Genomic DNA, 18,951 nt, shown 5'->3' with positions numbered 1-18,951 from the left:
TGGAATAAGTTCTTAATCTTTTTATGAAAACATAGGACATGCTTCTAGTTGCTGATTAGCTCCATGCAGAAACTACAGAGAGTGGTAAGTATTCTAGTCGTCTATTCTAATTAAAATTTAAATTGAAATCTGGGTTCTAATGAAGAGAAGCTTAGTGCTGGTCCTGTGGGATCTCTTCAGAAGGTAAGACAAAAAATGCACAAAAGCAATAAGAGATTTCACACAGTCATTTTCCTCTTCCATGTTTTATTTGAACATCAAATTTATATTTTTTATAGGAGTACACCTTTCCCTGATGGAAGGCAGTCACTGTCCTTTTGACATGAACACTCTCAAAAACGTACCATATCCCAATAGAGCAGACCCAACTATGTCATTGCGGACACGTTGGCATTATCCCTCTGACACCATGTCTTGGGGAAATGAGGTGACAGCTCAGCTGTACCTGAGAATAGATTCATTACTACCAATCTTGGGCATGTGATCCGGCTCAGACAGAATTTCATGTCAAAGTTTACTTCTGTGTTGAAAAGAGAAAATGTTGGGTTGCTAAAGGATAGTAAAGAAAGAATAGAACTTAAAACTCTCTATACGAATCTTGTTGAGCAACTTTAAAGATTAACAATGAATTTCAAATTATTTTACAATATCCTTTTAGGAGTTCTTTATTAAATATCACACACATACACACTCAGAGAATACATTTAAAGAGATAACTTATTCAAGGCATTGACAAAAATATTAAATGTATGAAATAAAGACATTTCAAAGGGATGTTGTCAAAATGGTGATTTCTTACTAAATGCATTATTGTCACAAACATAACATAAATATAGGAACTGAAAAATTTGAAAAATCCCTTATAGCATCTTAAAATACTTGCATTCACACCACTTCAAAAAGACCTGATTTCAACAACACATTTGAATCAAATTCAACTATTTTTCCTAAACTATGAACTGCATTTATTGTTGAAACATGATGCTATAAACATGTCATCTCACTGTCTTATAGAATATTCCCTGTTATATTCTCTATATTTATTTTCTTGGGTTAATTGGGGAAGTAAAATTAATTCTTTATTTATAATTCCTTCTAAGTCAAGAAGAAAGGCATTTCATCTGCAGGAAAGTAATCTGAAGGCAGAAGCGGTTTTAGAAAGGTAATAAACACTGCGACAGGCCATCTTTCCTGGCTGCGAGCATTCCACAGATGAAAGTTAGCAACTGTCTGTTGGGTACGATGAGTGGCAGGTTGCATACGAGAGAGAGAGCTCACAGCTAATCTGTTGTGAACAATACGCAGCAGCTCCTCCTGAACCTCCTTCGGTTACTATGCAGAGAGGGGGCAGGGGAGGAGCATCTCCCCAGCAACACTTGAAGGAGGAGCAAACTGAAAAAACAGCACACAAAATAACAAGAGCAGGCTGGGGATGGTGGCTGACGCCTGTAATCCCAGCACTTTGGGAGGCCAAGGCGGGTGGATCACGAGATCAGGAGTTCAAGACCAGCCTTGCCAAGATGATAAAACCCGGTCTCTACTAAAAATACAAAAATTAGCCAGGTGTGGTGGCAGGTGCCTGTAGTCCCAGCTACTTAGTAGACTGAGGCAGAGAATTGCTTGAACCCAGGAGGCGGAGGTTGCAGTGAGGTGAGATTGCGCCAGTGCACTCCAGCCTGGGCAACAGAGCGAGACTCTGTCTCGAAACAACAACAACAACAACAATAAAAAAAAAACACAAGGGCAGATCTGACACAGACTACCAGTAGAGTTTGATTAAAATGTTCCAAAAGTATAATTTTTCCTTCCCTATTTAACTGTAAGACAGTCAACATTGCTTAATGTCAATGCTGTTAATGAAGTTGTCAGACTTGTCACTTTCATTGAATACCAACTTTACTAAGAAACTGGTACTACGGCCGGGCGCGGTGGCTCAAGCCTGTAATCCCAGCACTTTGGGAGGCCGAGACGGGCGGATCACGAGGTCAGGAGATCGAGACCATCCTGGCTAACACAATGAAACCCCGTCTCTACTAAGAAAATACAAAAAACTAGCCGGGCGAGGTGGCGGGCACCTGTAGTCCCAGCTACTCGGGAGGCTGAGGCAGGAGAATGGCGGGAACCCGGGAGGCGGAGCTTGCAGTGAGCTGAGATCCGGCCACTGCACTCCAGCCTGGGTGACAGAGCGAGACTCGGCCTAAAAAAAAAAAAAAAAAAAGAAACTGGTACTACAATTACCTCCAGCTCTATATGATTAAATTCATCAAAGCATGCCCAGGCTTCAGACTGTGCCAGATCTTTGAAGAATGTCCCTGTGGTTTCAGAGTCTGCCCCAATATAGCAACTTAACATGTCTGGTGAAAGATGGAAGCTTAAAAACACCATGGAAAGATTTTATTTAGGACTTTCTCCTCCAAAGAGGGACATCTGGAAATTTAAGAGTTCTGATTCTCCATAAGAGAACCAGCATCATCCATAGGCTTTGAGGCACTTTTTGAGGCACTCCATGACTCCTTTTCACCAATATCTGTCTTCCCCATTCAGCTACAAGTGAAATAAAATTCCCTCATGTTTCCTTTGTTCATTAATTCATTCCTTTGTTTTCTCACTCAAGAAATATTTGAGTGTCTATGTCAATATTGGGCTAAGCATTGTAAGTGGTAAAAGGATAGATCTTCAAGATTGGAAATTCTACTAGGGTCAAAAAGTGTGCATACATAGCTAAAATCCAAGACAGAAAGTGGTAACACCACAACAACAATAAAACATTATGGGCTGGAATTAAGCTGGAAGGATAAAAGAAGGTTTGAAGCTGAGGTTGCATCTGAACTAGGCCTTTGAGAGTGGATAGTATTTGAATATCAGGAGTACTTGCTCAGTTTTCTCCCTGGAACTTTCTGATCTTTACATGGCTGAGTCTGTCTTGGTTTCTAGTTTGAGATCAAAATTATCCACTCAGAAATCTCTTCCCTGGACACTCAATGAAATGACAGCTCCCAAACTCACTCTCCAGCCCAATACCCTGCTTTATTGTATTCATAGCACTTACTGCTCTCTGAAATTCCTGTTTATTTACCTACTCTTTTTACTCATTAGAATAAAAGTTCTGTAAAAGTAGATACTTTGTCCTGTAGATTAGTGCTGCATTCCCAGGACCTAGACTATTGACTGGCCTACAGCAAGTACTCAAAAAATGTAGGAGAATAAATTGAATGAAAGGAGGGAAAGGAGATTCCAGGTATAGCGAAGAATATACAAAATGGTGAGGAGGTGGGATCACGTGGACTTGCCTAGGAAACAGTAAAACACGTGTAAGCTCATGGAGGGAAATGCATTCCAAAAGATCAATAGAGGCAAATTTTGAGGTGTCAAATGCCGGTTTACAAAATTTGGACTTTTTTTTGTTGTTGAGTATGCAGCCACAGATTTCAGAATAGAAGACTCACTCAAAAGCAGCATTAGAAAAGCTTACCCTTTCAGCTGTGTCCAAGGAAAAGGGAGAAGAAGCTGCAGTTTGGAAGATTAGGTAGGGAACTACTTCAACAGTTTAGGTGGTAGTTGGTCTGAGTGTTGTGGGTTATTGTTGCGCTGATTAATAGTTTAGGTGGGAAGAAATGAGATTCATCCCTTTGATGAAAGACCATGGTACCATGAATAATCCTCCACACTTGTGTGAATTAGTTGTTTACATAAAAACTATTCAAGGAATAGTATTCATTAATTAAAAAACTTGTGATGGGAATAAGGATAAAGGGAGGAAGGAAGAAAGATTCTAAGACCTTTAAGTCCAAGGAGGTCAGACATGGTTGGAAAGGCCTTGCTTGGGCTGAGAAACATTCGGGTCCTGGGGCCTTAGGAGAGGAAGAGGTGACCTTGGAAACAGCTTCACATTGTTTTTAGATCTGGCCCTGACATTAAGCTGAGAAAATCTAATCTGAGTTCGGGATACTTTTCCATATCTTGTTCATTCATTAGGACAAAGAAAATACCATTCTACAGCATACTAGCACCTTTGTATCTACTATTAAACCACATCTTCTAAAACCTGGTTCTCACATTCTTGTGGTTCTTTGATAATATTTATAATGTAGCAGACTGTGGGTCTTGGAGCCAGACCAACTGGGTTAAAAAATCTGGCTCCACTCAGTTGCTGTCCTTGGACAAGTTCTCTAAATGCTCTATGCTTGAGTCTCCTCCTTTGTAAAATTATGATGACAATAGTTTTACCAACCACATGGAACGTTTTTGAGAATGAATGAGCTAAAAAACAAAGTGCTCCAAGAAATACCTGGCAGAAAGAAAACGCTCCAGAAATCTTAGCTATTACTATTAATGTTAGTTATAATTGCTGATCCTCATGGTGTTCCTAGCATCTAGCATTGTACTCAGCACATGCTCACTATTGCTCAATAATACTAATGAATAACATATGGCTTTTATTCACGTGCTGGGGTTATAAAGAAATATCCTAGTAAGCCATATATTTGTCCATCTCCATGATGTCAGGAGTCTACTTTGGATGGGGAAATAGCTTAAACCATTTTCCCACGAGCTTTGTTTCCCACAGGTGACAAACGCTCACCAGCCGTGTGTATGGCATCATCATCATCATCACCACCACCATACTAGTTACTCTGTATTGAACACTTATTGTGTACTAGACATTTCTGTTTGACACAAATAGTTAATAAAAAACTAATATGTTCCAGGCACTGTTGTAGATCCTAGGGATAGAAAAGTGGAAAAAAAACTAGATTATTTACCCTTAAGGAGGTAGAACTTTATAAATATGATTCTGTTCAATCTTCATATAAATGAGGAAGCATTATCACTCCCAATTTATTGATGCAAAGTCTGAGGTGCAGTCTAGCTAGTAACTGGTGAAAATTTATGTAACTCTTAGGTGGTTGATATGTGATATTACTCCAAGACTAACTTTTAAGTGTGTATCCTTTATAATAAACTATGCTGTTTCCTCAACATTTTGAACCTATAATGGACCAAGTATTTTCCTTTTTTTTTTTGTAAATGGCTATAGCTTATATTGAGTAAAAGCTCTAATATTTAAAGTTCTGTCAAATTGACATGTCTGAAAAAGATATGATATAAACATGACTAAAGGGCTAATCTAGATAGAATTCCAATAAGACATTTCTAAATACCTCTGGACAAATATTTTATCAATACACAAACATTTTTGTATTATTGAATACAAAAATTGTGTCATCATGTCAGGTTGCTTTTGGTTATGATTGAAAGCCTGTGCAAAGACGCTTAAGCAAAAGAAAAGCAACCATATTGGTTCATATAACCCAACCGTTGGAGGGCTTAGTGGATTCAGGAATGTCTGGATCAGGTGCTCAAAGAATATAAACAGGACTTTGTCTTATCTTCTCTATTTCTCTACTCTGCTTTCCTTGGTCAGAAAACTCTTCTTGTGCTTGACTTGTTATTTCATCTCATAATCTCATAGAAATGAAAGCCTCTTTTCTTATGGCTCTGGGAAAGCTCTTAAACCAGCTTGGGTCATGTGTCTACCAAGTCTAGAGTGGATGGAGCACTCTGATTCCAAATCATGCATGTACTTGAACCTTATGGGCCATGTTGCATTTTTATGGAAAGCTAGATTTCTAGACATCTTCAAAAGGAATGCTGGAAACACATAAATCCAATATAACTAGGAAAGCTCAAAACACATGACGGAGAGCAAGAAATGGGTGACAAAAAGTCCAATGAAGTTCACCAAACGAAAGCCACAGTTAACCACTGGAATCAAAGATTAATGTGGTCACTATGGTAAATTTCACTATGCTGCCATTTTGCCACACGGTTTAAATTAGTCATCTGAAATGTAAAACTAAAAAATTTATGTGGGATTCACATTTCATTAGAGTGATAAATAAATGCTGGAAATAATCCTTCAAATGTAAACATATGCTCTCTGTAGGTTAGGCCATAAAACAGTTCTACTAGAGAACCTTTTTTTTTTTTTTTTTTTTTTGCGAGTTGCTAGAAACTTGTTCCCTTGTAAATTTTCAGTCTTGCCCAAAGAAAATCCTCTTCTTGTATAAATTTATGATCAAATTGAAGAAAGCATCTGAGCGAAAAATTTTATGCATCCTCTATGCTTATGGATTTTTCTTTTATTTCTCTATTTTTCCATATCCCCTTGTCTTTGCTTCAGTTTCTTCCACTCTCCTCTCCCACCTAATGTCAATGTATCCATCAATAGCACTTGATCTGCATAAGGCCCTGCCATTGTGCAGGTATATATTGTGTTGAATAGAGCTAAAGAATTGCCCTGAAAGACTTCCAATAAAAGGTCATAACAATGTATGATTTTTCTGGAGAATTGGTACCAGTCCTGATGACAAAGTTTGCTCACACATGAAGGAGAGAAGAAAGGAAAAAGACTAATAATTTCTGAGCATCTTCCATGTACTAAATACTGTGTGAAGTAGATTTGCCTACATTCACTTACTAAAGTGCACCCTTTCCCCATCTGTGTTAGTCTGTTCAGGCTGTCTGTCAACAAACTCTAATAGACAGATGGCTTATAAACAACAGAAATTTTTTTATTTCTCATAGTTCTGAAGACTAGGAAGACCAAGATCAAGGTGCTGGCAGATTCAGTGTCTGGTGAGAGCCCACTTCTTGGTTCATAGGCAGCCATTTCTTTTTTCTATAACCTCACATGGCAGAAGGAGAGAGGGATCTCTCTGGGGCCTCTTTATAAGGATCTAATACCATTCATGAAGGCTCCCCCCTTATAACCTAATCATTTCTCAAAACCCTCACCTCCTAGTGCCATCACCTTCAGGGTTATGATTTCAACATATGAATTTTGGAACTAAAACACAAACATTCAGACCGTAGTACCAGCTTCTGAGATCCAGCTAAAATCACCATTTTATAGATAAGGAAACTGGCCTAGAAAGGAGTGAATAACTTTGCCAAATGGACCAGCAAGCAAGAGTAAAAACTTGAAGCAAGTCTGCCTGGTTGCAGAACGCTTGTGTTTTCTAAGTCCAGTTATGTGGTGTTTGTGTCCTGACACCATGTTCTCTCCACTCTTTCTCCTAAAATGTTCTTTAATTTCCACTTCAATTTCATCCACAGTAATCCACTTTAGACCATCATCGTCTTCCTCCTGGACTACAGCAAAAGCCTCCTAACTAATCTGCTTGACTCTTGTCTTCCTCTCTTCTATTCTGTTCTCCACTTCGCTTAAGCAAACATTCTAAATACAGATCCACTTGCTTTAAGCCTCTCAAAAGGCTCGTAAGTAAGTAGACTTTGGGTCAAGTACAAAGCCTTTAACATGATCTGACACTTACCTGTTTAATTCACCTCCCCAGATTCATCTTTCATTTTCCTGATTTTATGTTCCAGGCATATTAAACTTTTCCTGGGTCCTCAATAATTATATGCTCATCGCACCCACCAGTCTTTGTGCTTGCTGTTCTTTCTGCCACCTACCAATTTCCCTCTACTTTGCTGACTCCTATTAGCCCTTAGGACTTATTTTAAATGTCACTGCCTCTAGGAAGCCTTTCCTGATCGTCTAGGCTACGTTAGATTCTGTTTGTCATGGTGTATTGCTTTAGCACAACATGTTTCTTAGACAGAGTATTTATTACATCACAGTGTGTATGCCCAAGGAGGTCAGACACCATGGCAGAAGGTACTCATTTTGTATTTCTTAAATGTTAAATGAATTCAAGGCATGTATCTTGCCAGTGAGTCTCCCTGAGTCTCTCTTAGTAGACGGGTATACAACTGAGTAGTAGATATATAATAATTATGCGAACATTATCAAGTGGTATGCACCACAAATCAGTTATAAAATGCTAAATGAATAATGAAGAGCTATGTAAAGCATAGTTAAATAGTTCCTATAATTACTTATTCACTCTTCCAGTAAAAGAAGTTAATAAATATAATATGTCTAGATTATATGACACATGTAATGTTATGCCATGTACCAGAGATACAAAAAAATCATTTCTCCGGGTTCCAACAATCTACTTAGGGGTTTAAGACATACACACAGAATAGTTAAGCAAAACGGAAACCATTATGGTCATTATGGCCTTAGAAGCTGGGAGAGAGGAAGATCAAGATTGGCTGGTATGTCAAGGGGGTCTGGATGAAAAAGATGGGTCCTGATGAAAAGTTAGGATTGGAAAATCAGAAGGGAGTGGGAAATAACATGATCAGTAATAGAGTCAGAGGTGGGAGATGAGTTAGCTGGAGTGGAGGGTTTGTGTATAAAAGTTAGAAACAGGATTAGGTTAATTTTATAGACCCATGAAGCCAAACTGAGAGTTTTGTATTTTATGCTATAGAAACAAGTTAGAAATTTTCCTGATATAAATGTGACATAGAAATATTGTTATTTTAGATGGATGGAACCTTTCCTGAGTCTTTCATAAACGTCTAGGTGTTCCTTGTTCTATGTTCCTAGTGTAATTGTATATACCTCCATTGTAGCAAATAGTGATCATTTTATCATTGTTGGATCTGTATTCTTACCATTAGACTGTAACTTCCTTGGGTAAGGAAGGATGCAATTTTGTTTTATATCCCCAGTGCATGGCCCACAGTGGGCAATACATTTGTTGAATGACCAACTGAAGAAACTGGACAAAATCAGGATTACAGTTAATCATTCAAATAGGTGCTTTGCAAACAGAATGAAAAACATTTTATAATGACTTTTATTTGGACCCTTATCAAAATTTTGAAGCAAAATAAAGCAATATTATAGAATCATTATGTTGTAGAAGAGAATATATTTAAAAATCTTCATGTCGTAATGTTAAATAAAATCTACCAGGCAGGCACCCTGGCTCATGTCTGCAATCCTAACACTTGGGAGGCCAAGGCTGGTGGATCTCATTATCTCAGGAGTTTGAGCGCAGCAGTGACTCACGCCTGTAATCCCAGCACTCTGGGAGGCCAAGGCAGGTGGATCACGAGGTCAGGAGATCGAGACCATCCTGGCTAACACGGTGAAACCCCGTCTCTACTAAAAAAATACAAAAAAATTAGCCAGATGTGGTGGTGGGCACCTGTAGTCCCAGCTACTTGGGAGGCTAAGCCAGGAGAATGGTGTGAACCTGTGAGATGGAGTTTGTAGTGAGCTGAGATCGTGCCACTGCACTCCAGCCTGGGCGACAGAGCGAAACTCCATCTCAAAAAAAAAAAAAAAAAAAAAGAGAGCAGCTTGAGCAACATGGTGAAACTCCATCTCTCTAAAAAATACAAAAATTGGCTGTGGTGGCATGCACCTTTGCTGCCACTGTTTGGGAGGCTGAGGTGGGAGAATTGCTTGAGTCTGCAGGGTGGAGGTGTGGTGAGCCCGAATCACATCATTGCATTCCAGCCTGAGTGATGAAGCAGGACCCTGTTTCAAAAAAAAAAAAAAAATCTACTGAGAGGTCAGATCTCAAATACTGAGATTTTTAAATGACTATTGGGATTGTAGGAGATTTTGGCTTTGGTTTTACTTATCTGAATTTTTTAAGTTCTCTAAAAAATTATGAACATCTCTCAAGTGATAATAATGAATCCTGATACTATTATAAAATTGTTAAAGGGATAATTTAGTATGTGATCTACATTTTCTGAAATTGCCTTATCTATTAGGGCAAGATTCCAATTTTGGAGTTACACATGAGAACAAAACCATCTATTTGTGAAATGTGAAGATGAGAAACATGCCGAACTATCCATCCTTTATGACCATCAAGCTCCTTTACTTTACAATATGATTTTCAATTACACTCTCAAGTGGCACTTTTATTTTATAATTTAAAATAACATGCTCAATAATATATATACCTGAGAGCAGCTTCACTACATCATAGTCAATGGAAATAAATCCTGCCCCTTTCCACTCTAGCGTACTTAATCTTGCAAATCTCTGTTAACTACATTGCGGCATTATGCATATGAGAAGTAGCTTTTTTTTTTTTTAACCACTTGGTGGGTGCTCACTCAGGTTTCCCCTGCATTTTAGTTTCAGCAGCACAATATATCAAATGGAATTTTTCCAAATCACATCCTATCTCTACATAAGTGTGGGCTTGCCTGTTGCTCACCCTGCAATTTCTCCTTGGTTTCCAAATACCTGTCCTCTGGCCCCTGGTGGAGCAGCTCCAGGAGAATAGTATCAGTCCCATCAGCCAAGCAAACAGCTGGATTTCCTCGGCAGACCTTTTGGTTGGTGGGCAACCGTGTGGACCCCAGTGACTCACACACTCATAATTAACGTGCACATAGGGGCTTCACATCCTGTGTTTGTCTTTTCACCTCCTGTAGTGCTTAAGTAATAAAAAGAGGACTTTTCTCCATTTTCTAAACCCAAACAACCTGCTTGGCTCCAGCCTCTGTGAGCCCTATTGCAGGTTTCTGTTTTCCTATTCCTGCTGATCCCTCTGGCTTTCAACCGAGGTTTAACCATAAGACTCCCATCAGAGTCCTTAAAGAAGAAAGGTTTTCAGCATGAGTACACTATATTAATAAATGAAACCCAACCTTTTAAAAATTACACTGTCAGAAAAACCCATTAGGCTGTAAAAGAGTTGAAGTAAACATTAGATTTTAATATCTACTGCTGCTTAGATTTTTCTGAACTGAAAAATCCCCAGTGAGCACTTAAAACTTCATTACTCCACCGAAAGGTTGTGAAAGGCTATTTAAAGGTTTTCAATTTTGTTGAAGTCTAGAGGTTATTACAACTGGAAAGAATACAAACCCTAATATTACAAGGAATGAAAGGAATGAAATTTATGTTCTCATCTTCCCTGCAGTTTAATCCAGGTCTATTAGATTCATTGGTAAAAATTAGGGCAGGTTGAAAACTTTTCTACAGGTTTGATGAAAAATAATATTTGGACACTATGAAAAGGTATTGCTGTCTGCATCACACTCAGAGAAATGGTTTATCTCCCAGTTCTCTAGTCAGAAGTCATTTCAAGATCAGCTTCTGCTTGAAACCCCTTAAATAGTTTCAAAACTCAAAAAAAAAAAAAAAAAAACTTAGTGCAATGCTGTGTCCTACCCAAAGAGCCAACATGAGAAATTGGACTTTCAACTCAAACTTACTAATGCAAAAAACTTGGTGGTTATGTTCTGTTTCCGTGATTTTTTAATCCTATATTTTTAATGGGAGAAATTTGTGTCTTTTTTAGTGTGACAAACGTAGTATTGATATTATTTAATGAAGGAGTGTTAGATACTTTGTACAGCCCTCATTCTTATTTCAAAGACCCCCTTGACTTTTATTTCACTCAGCATCTGCACTGTAGAGTGGCTTTGGGCTATTTAATATAATGTTCTTGTCCATATGTCCTTTCTATCTATCTATCTATCTATCTATCTATCATCTATCTGTATCATCTATTTATCTATCTATCTATCATCTATCTCTATCATCTATCTATCTATCTATCTATCATCTATCTATATCTCTCTATTATCTATCTGTCTCTTTATCATCTATGTCTCTATCATCTATCTGTCTTTCATCTATCTATCTACTATCTGTCTTCTATCTATTATCTATCATCTATCTGTCTATCATCTATCATGTCTAGTGTTGTGCTGCATGCTAGAATCATAAGAAGATTGCAGACTATTGTGAGGTGGATAATTTAACAAATTATAGCATAGGATGGAGTGAAGAGTGTTATTCTGGAGGTGTATTCAAGGAGCAATGAGCTCTCAGAGGAAGAGCCTAGCCTCCTTGTCTTTAAGGAAGGTTTCTTTGAGAAGGAGATATTCAAGCTGGAATTCAAAAGATGAGTCATGGAGGGAATGGGACAAAGGGAACGTCACAAAAGAAATTTTATACTTACAAATGCACAGCGGCATATAAGAGCACAGCATCTAATTCAGGATGGGTTGGCATAGAGGCTTGGCATGAGATGAGTCTGAAAAAAGAGTCTGGGATGAATGGTGAAGGACTGCTGTTGAGGGATGTATTCAGTTTGGTTAGGGAGTTTAACAATTTTTTTTTTCTATTTGTAAAAGTAATAATACATACTTACTGTAAAACATTGAAATTTTAGAAAAACATAAAGGAAAACATTAAAAAATAATCCATAATCCCATAATGTAGTGGAAATCATTGCTAATATTTCAGTATATTTCTTTCCAGCCTTTCCTGTATGCTTTCTTTTTTCTTCATATAATTGAAATTAAATCAAATTCTGCCTGTTGCTTTTCTAAAAAAAAATTGTAACTAGTACATGATTCTGTGTTATCTCTTCTTCATAATCATAATGATGTTTGCATCATAATCTGTCAATAAATGCAACCATTTTTAGTTGATGAATTTTTATATTATTTTTAAGTATTTGACATTACAAACAATGCTATCATGGCCATTGTCTGCCCGAGTATTTTTCCAGTGTTTGGATTATTTCCTGGGTTGTATTTATCAGATAATGTACATCATGTGCTCAGCACAGTACTTGATCCAAATATTACCAATTGTTATTGTTAGAAGTTGAAACATTGGGTAAAAAGTAAGAATAACTTTAAAGTTCCTGATAATAGATTATTAATTTTTTTCTGGATCGTTTTAATGATTTCTACTTCTGCAAGAGATAACATGACAGTCCCTCTTTCATTGTTTTGTTACCCACAGTATACATTAGCACAAAAATAGTTTTGCTAATTACATAGTAAAACATAACATGCCATTGTTGTATTTTCTATGTCTTAGTTAAGTGATGCCAAATATTAATTTGATGTTTATTGACCTTTTGCTATTACTCTTCTGTCTTCATTTTCTTTGACCATTGTAAGGGATTCTGAAAACTCTGCTAGAGAACTTGGACTTTAACCAATTGGCAATGGAGAGTTACTGAAACTTTAAGGTTTTTGCAGTTGCATAAAAATGATAATCTAAGTAACATCATTCATTGCTCTTTGATTATTAGCTCTGTAATAACACTATTCACATATTGTTGTAAGAAGTATGATCATAATGATAGTATGATAACAAATAGCAATAGTAGCTGCCATTTATTAAATGCCTCCTGTGTACCATTATCTGGGTAGTTCCAATATTATTTTAATTAATTCTCACAACACTATTAGATATTATAATCTCTGCAGCATAGCTTAAAGTTTAGGAGTGTCAAATGCTCATCATTCCTCTTGCCTGATTCTATCTAGTAGAGAACTAACACAAGGAACACAACTAACTACAATGAAAATTCCAGACATCGTCTAAGGCTACATTTGGGACTTGCTATGTGACTTATTTAACTGCTTAACACTAATGCATCTAAAATAAAAACAATTTGCATTCTGTTCATATCTAACTGTGCTAATTGACTTCAAAAACATTATTGTTGAACCTATTTCATAAAGAGAGATGATTTGATGGATGACCTTTCTGAGAACTGTCACTTAGTAAAGTCATTAGGCAATTAGACTATTTAGGTGTAACTAGGCTATTTAGGTTCGTAATTTTCCCTAAGAAATTTCTCCTCAGTTTTAAGGAAGATTTTTATGGCATATTCCAATGGTAAGAAAGAGGATTATTTAAACAAAGAAATGCAAAAAAACAAACAAGCAAAAATGGATTCACAGTGTTGGTTTTGAATTATGGGTGACTCTTCAGCATCTAATTTTTTTATTCAAAAATATAACTGGTTCTTAATAGTAGTTGAAAATTGAAACTTGCCATTGTAGAGGAGGAGATAAACCCCAACAATCCAACAAATTCCTTTGGAATTTTAAATTGCAATAAATACTTTCAAGAAAAATTCCAGGAAGACCTAAACAAGTGGTGGAGAAGATAGCTCTGAGGAAGTGGGGTTTAGCTCGAGATTTGAAGGATACATTAGAAATAGCCTGGTCTATTATAGGGAGAAGGTATTCTAGGGAAAGATCCTAAAGCTGGAAAGAGTGTGGGTGCTTTGAGGAACTGAAAATACCAGTGTGGTGGGAACCCAGGTTTGGTTGGGGATGAAATGAAGAGTTGGAGAGGAAATCGAGGATTCAAGACCCTGAAGGACGTTGACATTTTTTGGATTTTATTCTAAGTGAGATGAGAAATCATGATTTTTTTTTTTTTTTTAACAAAAGGGTGATATGATCCTATTTACACTTAAAAAGTTGTATTTGGCTACTGTAAGCAGAAGGACCAGATGGAGAAAAAAGCAGCTGGAGAGAGCCAGTTAGGATATGAGGAAATAATATAGTATGTTATAATGGTGTCTTGGATTAGGGTCAGAGAGATGAGAAACAAAACCTGTGTGTATTGATTCAAGATATATACTGGAAGTAAACATCAAGATGGCTTGGTATAGGAGTTGAGTTGGAAGGTGTTTGCAAAGGAGATACCTATGTCATGAACAACTGAGGTATCTGAGATACCATTTAACAGAGAATGTAGATTGAAAGTGCAAGAGCTTGGGGGTAGAAGGTATTTATGATAGAAAACATCTTAGTACGCAGGAATAAAAGGTGGCTTCCTTATTCTGATAAAGGCTGTTTACTGAAAACCCACAGCAAACATTATTTCTAATGGTAACATTTTAGAAGCATCTCTACAGCAAAACTATTTCTCATTAACTTGTTTAGCATTATACCAGAGTCCTTGGAAATATATAAGACTAAAAAGAAAGACAATGGGAGAGGAAGAGGGAGAGGAGTAAGAGGAAGACAAGAAGAAAGCAAGTAATAGAAAAAAGATAAAATTAATTTTATTGGCATATAAAATACTTGTCTGTATTGAAAAATCTAAAAACTGTTCAAATTAAGAGGGCTCAGAATGGGGAAAGGCTGTAAGGTCTAACTCAATAAATTCCTCAACACTAGCCATAAACATTAGAAAAAGACACCATTCGTAATAGATCAGTAGGGTATCTAAGAGTAAATGTAACAAAAATGTTCAAGATTTAAATGAAGAAAATTAGAAACATTAATAAAGACCATAAAATGGAACAAATGGAGATATATAACAGCCTTATAGATGGGACTTTCTAATTTTATGTAGATATAAATTCTCCACAATGAATATAAACAGTCAAAGCCATTGCAATCAAAATTTTACCAGATTTTTTCCCCTAGCACAGAAGTAAATTGGCTCTAAAATACATGTGAAAATAACAGAAAAATTAAAAATAAAGGTAGATTGGTGTTACTAGACAATGTGGAATTGATGCAGTAACAGACAAATATACCAATGCAACTAAAGAGAGAACCCAGAAACTGATATATTCTTGCAACAGAAGAGTGGTGGTACTACAAATCAGTTGAGAAAAGATGGACTAGTCTTTTAAAATGTTGGAACAATTGCCTTGTCAATCAATCAATCAATCAGTCAATTGTATCTGTAACTCACAGTCACAACAATTGTTTCTATAAGTATCAAAGTTTTAAATGTGAAAGGCAAATTTTAAAATTTATTTTTTAAAAATAAGAGACAATCATTAAGTTATGTGGATGACAGAATAATGTGTATTTTTTAAAGAAAGAAAAACATAAAACAACAGAAAAATCTTGATAAACTTAGCTACATCAAAAAGAAAGCCTTTCACATAACAAAATACCTACAAATAATCTCAATAGACAATCCAAGCAGACGGAGACTGGGTAAAAAGATTTGTAACACATATTACCAGAAGTCAGCAAGTCATAGGCCATGAGCCAAGTCTACTTTTATAAATAAAGTTTTATGGGAACAGAGCTGCACCCCAATGCTTCTGCACTGCAACAGCAAAGTTCAGTAACTGTGAGACCCTATTGCCCACAAAGCCTAAATTATTCACTGTCTGGCTATTCTTTAATCTCTTTATGTCCTTGTTCATTATTATTATTTAATATCAATTCACAAAGGTTTGTTGAGTACCTACCATATGTACCTGATTAAGTGTAAAGTTCAGAAAATAGTTCATAGTTCTACAACTGGACATTTTTCTTTATCTGCCCTTACATTACTTAAACATTGAGCAAGTGCAATTGTGTGCCACTGTAATATATATTAACTCACACAATCATTCTACATATTATAAGCTTAAAGTGCAATTCAAACTGTGCATAAATAGCAGAGCTGTGAACTGAATCCAAGTCCCCAAGTTCAGTGCTCTGTCATTATATCACAACTACCTTTTCTGTGATGGAAATACTTAAGGAAGTTATAAGCCAGGGCAGAAAACAAATGTGTAAAGACTCAACATGTCATGTGATGAATACTACCAAGGAGGTATCAAAATGTCCTGGAAGTATAGCAGGAGAAGAAAAGAATTCTGCCTTTGAAAGGTCTCAAATGGAAGGTAATATTAGAATTGGGCTCTTAAGGATGAGTAGAAGTGTGCCAGATGGGATAAAAGCAAGCCTCATTCTATAGAGAAGGAACATAATGCATAAAGTCATAGAAGCAAAAACTACAGGGCTTATCCAAGGAAGAATGAAACCTAACTGTAGTTTCACCATTAGGTATATGTGTAGATGAAAGAAGTGATGTTTGTCAGGAAATGAGAAACAAATCAATTATAAAAGGATTTTTAAAAACCTGTGATAATACTTTCCAAAAACAAAGGGGATCCATGGTTTAAGAAAAGATTTACAAAAACTTTTTTTTTTTTTTTTTTTTTTTTTTGCTGCTGCTGCAGGAATGAGAGTCCACTTGGTAGATGTTGACATTTCTGGGAGATTCTACAGGATAGAAAATAAGAAAGGTAAGTTTAAATTGGGATTGCTGAGAAAATATGACAGCTTTATGTATCATAAAGATACATAGCATGATACAGGGTCTTTATGTATCATAAAGATACATAGCAAGATACAGCTTCTATTATAGCTTTATGTATCATAAAGATACATAACAAGACACAGCGTCTGGACTTGATTCTGTTGGTCACTGGGAGACATTGGAGGTTTGTAAGTGGCAGAGTGGCCTGATCTGATGTGATCTAGCAAGGTGACTGGTGGCACTGAGGAAAATGCGTATCAGAGGAGGAGCCTGTTGTTTGGAGGTTACTTTAGGCATCCAGGCAAGAGATGATGAGATCTGAATCAAGACACTGGGGAAACTTTCATTTACATTTTTGTGAGATAATGTGTATTCTTTTCACATGTGATCATGATGTCTTTGAAAATCTTGACATTTCTGTATGGCTAGGACAGATGATTTACAAAGAATTTAAATAAATGCTCTTTTTTCCAAGAAGCTGGGTAGCTTTTGCATCACTCTTGTTAGTCAATTTTTATAGTATTTGTTAGTTGTGCCTAATAAATATTTAAAAAATTGATGTACTAGTCTGCTTTCATGCAGCTATACAGAACTACCTGAGACTGGATAATTTATGAAGAAAAAAGTTTTAATTGACCCACAACTCCTCATGGCTGAGGAGGTCTCAGGAAACTTGCAATCATGGCAGAAGGTGAGGGGGAAGTAAGGCATGTCTTACATGATGACAGGAGAGAGAGAGAGCGAGGGGAACTGCCAAACACTTTTAAAGCATCAGGTCTCGTGAGAACTCCCTCACTATCATGAGAACAGCATGGGGCACACCGCTCCCATGATGCAGTCACCTCCCACCAGGTACCTCCCTCAACACACGGGGATTACAATTTGAGATGAGATTTGGGTGGGAACACAGAGCCAAACCACATCAACTGACTAACAAATATGAACCAAGAACAAACTGCTTATGCCAGTGGATACTGGAGTCGTAATTATTTAACTGAAATAAGAAGCAGAAGAGGTAATCATGCTGTAAACCCCATCTGCAAAAGCAAATTCAAAGTTCTCATCAGGAGTAGCTTCCCTATGACTGCCACATATTCTTTAGTTATTGACAAGGCAGATTTCAACTGGGGATGAGCAACCACAAGCCTTGAGTGGTAGAAGGGCGGTATCTTGAAAGCAGAGGAACATCTCCAGCAGGCCATGCTCAGTGCATCCTTCATTCCTTTGCTTTAAGCACTGCATTTCCTCTATGGTCCTTTTAGAATCTGGTGGGGGAAATCACTGGTTTGAGTCCCAAGCCCATAAAGTCAATGAATTAATAAGATTTATTTTCTTTGTTGCTTTAGAGACAATGATTATTGTGAGAACTGGTACAGAGAGGAAAGGGGATATTGAAATAAGAGAACTATTATGGAGTAAGGAAGATGTAGAGATTTTGAGAAAAAGCTCCCAGTTTATCTGTAGTTTTGACTAGATCTAGTCCTGGTAACTAAGTGAATCAGTATTTTGTGCATGTTATAGCTCAGATTATCTCAGATTAAGAAATAATATTAGGCTGGGCATGGTTGGTCATGCCTGTAATCCCAGCACTTTGGGAGGGAGGCTGAGGCAGGCAGATCATGAAGTCGAGAGATCGAGACCATCCTGGCCAACATGGTGAAACCCCATCTTTACTAAAAATACAAAAATTAGCCGGGCGTGATGGCACGTGCATGTAGTCCCAGCTACTCAGGAGGCTGAGGCAGAGGTTGCACTGAGCTGAGATCGTGCCACTGCACTCCAGCCTGGCAACAGAGTGAGACTCCGTCTCAAAAAAATAAAATAAAATAAAAAAAAGAAATGACACTAAATATCATGTTGCCCCACTGTCATCTATTGCATGAGTATTCCTTATAACACTCACAGCAAGTGACCATGTACCTTTTCCTTGAACCCTTCAAAGGACATGCATGTCTTGACTTCCCAAGGCAACCCCTTTATCATTCAGGCAAAGATTGAAATTTTGTTAACTTATTCTTTACATGGAACCCAAATCTGTGTTCTTGAGACAAAAGGTTTTCTTTTTTCTTAGGGAAACTAGAAACAGAAAGGTTTAAGGAAAATAGAATTTATGGATTACTGGAAAAAGTGGAACAACCAATATTTGTCAGCAAAATGAGCTGGATGGAGAATTCTAGTCACTTGGAGTGAGAGTGGAAATACAAGAAGAATATAGCAAAAAGGGGTGGAAA

This window comes from Papio anubis, chromosome 9, assembly GCF_008728515.1.
Source record: "Papio anubis isolate 15944 chromosome 9, Panubis1.0, whole genome shotgun sequence".
Taxonomy (NCBI): Eukaryota; Metazoa; Chordata; class Mammalia; order Primates; family Cercopithecidae; genus Papio; species Papio anubis.
Note: the sequence above shows the minus strand (reverse complement) of the source record.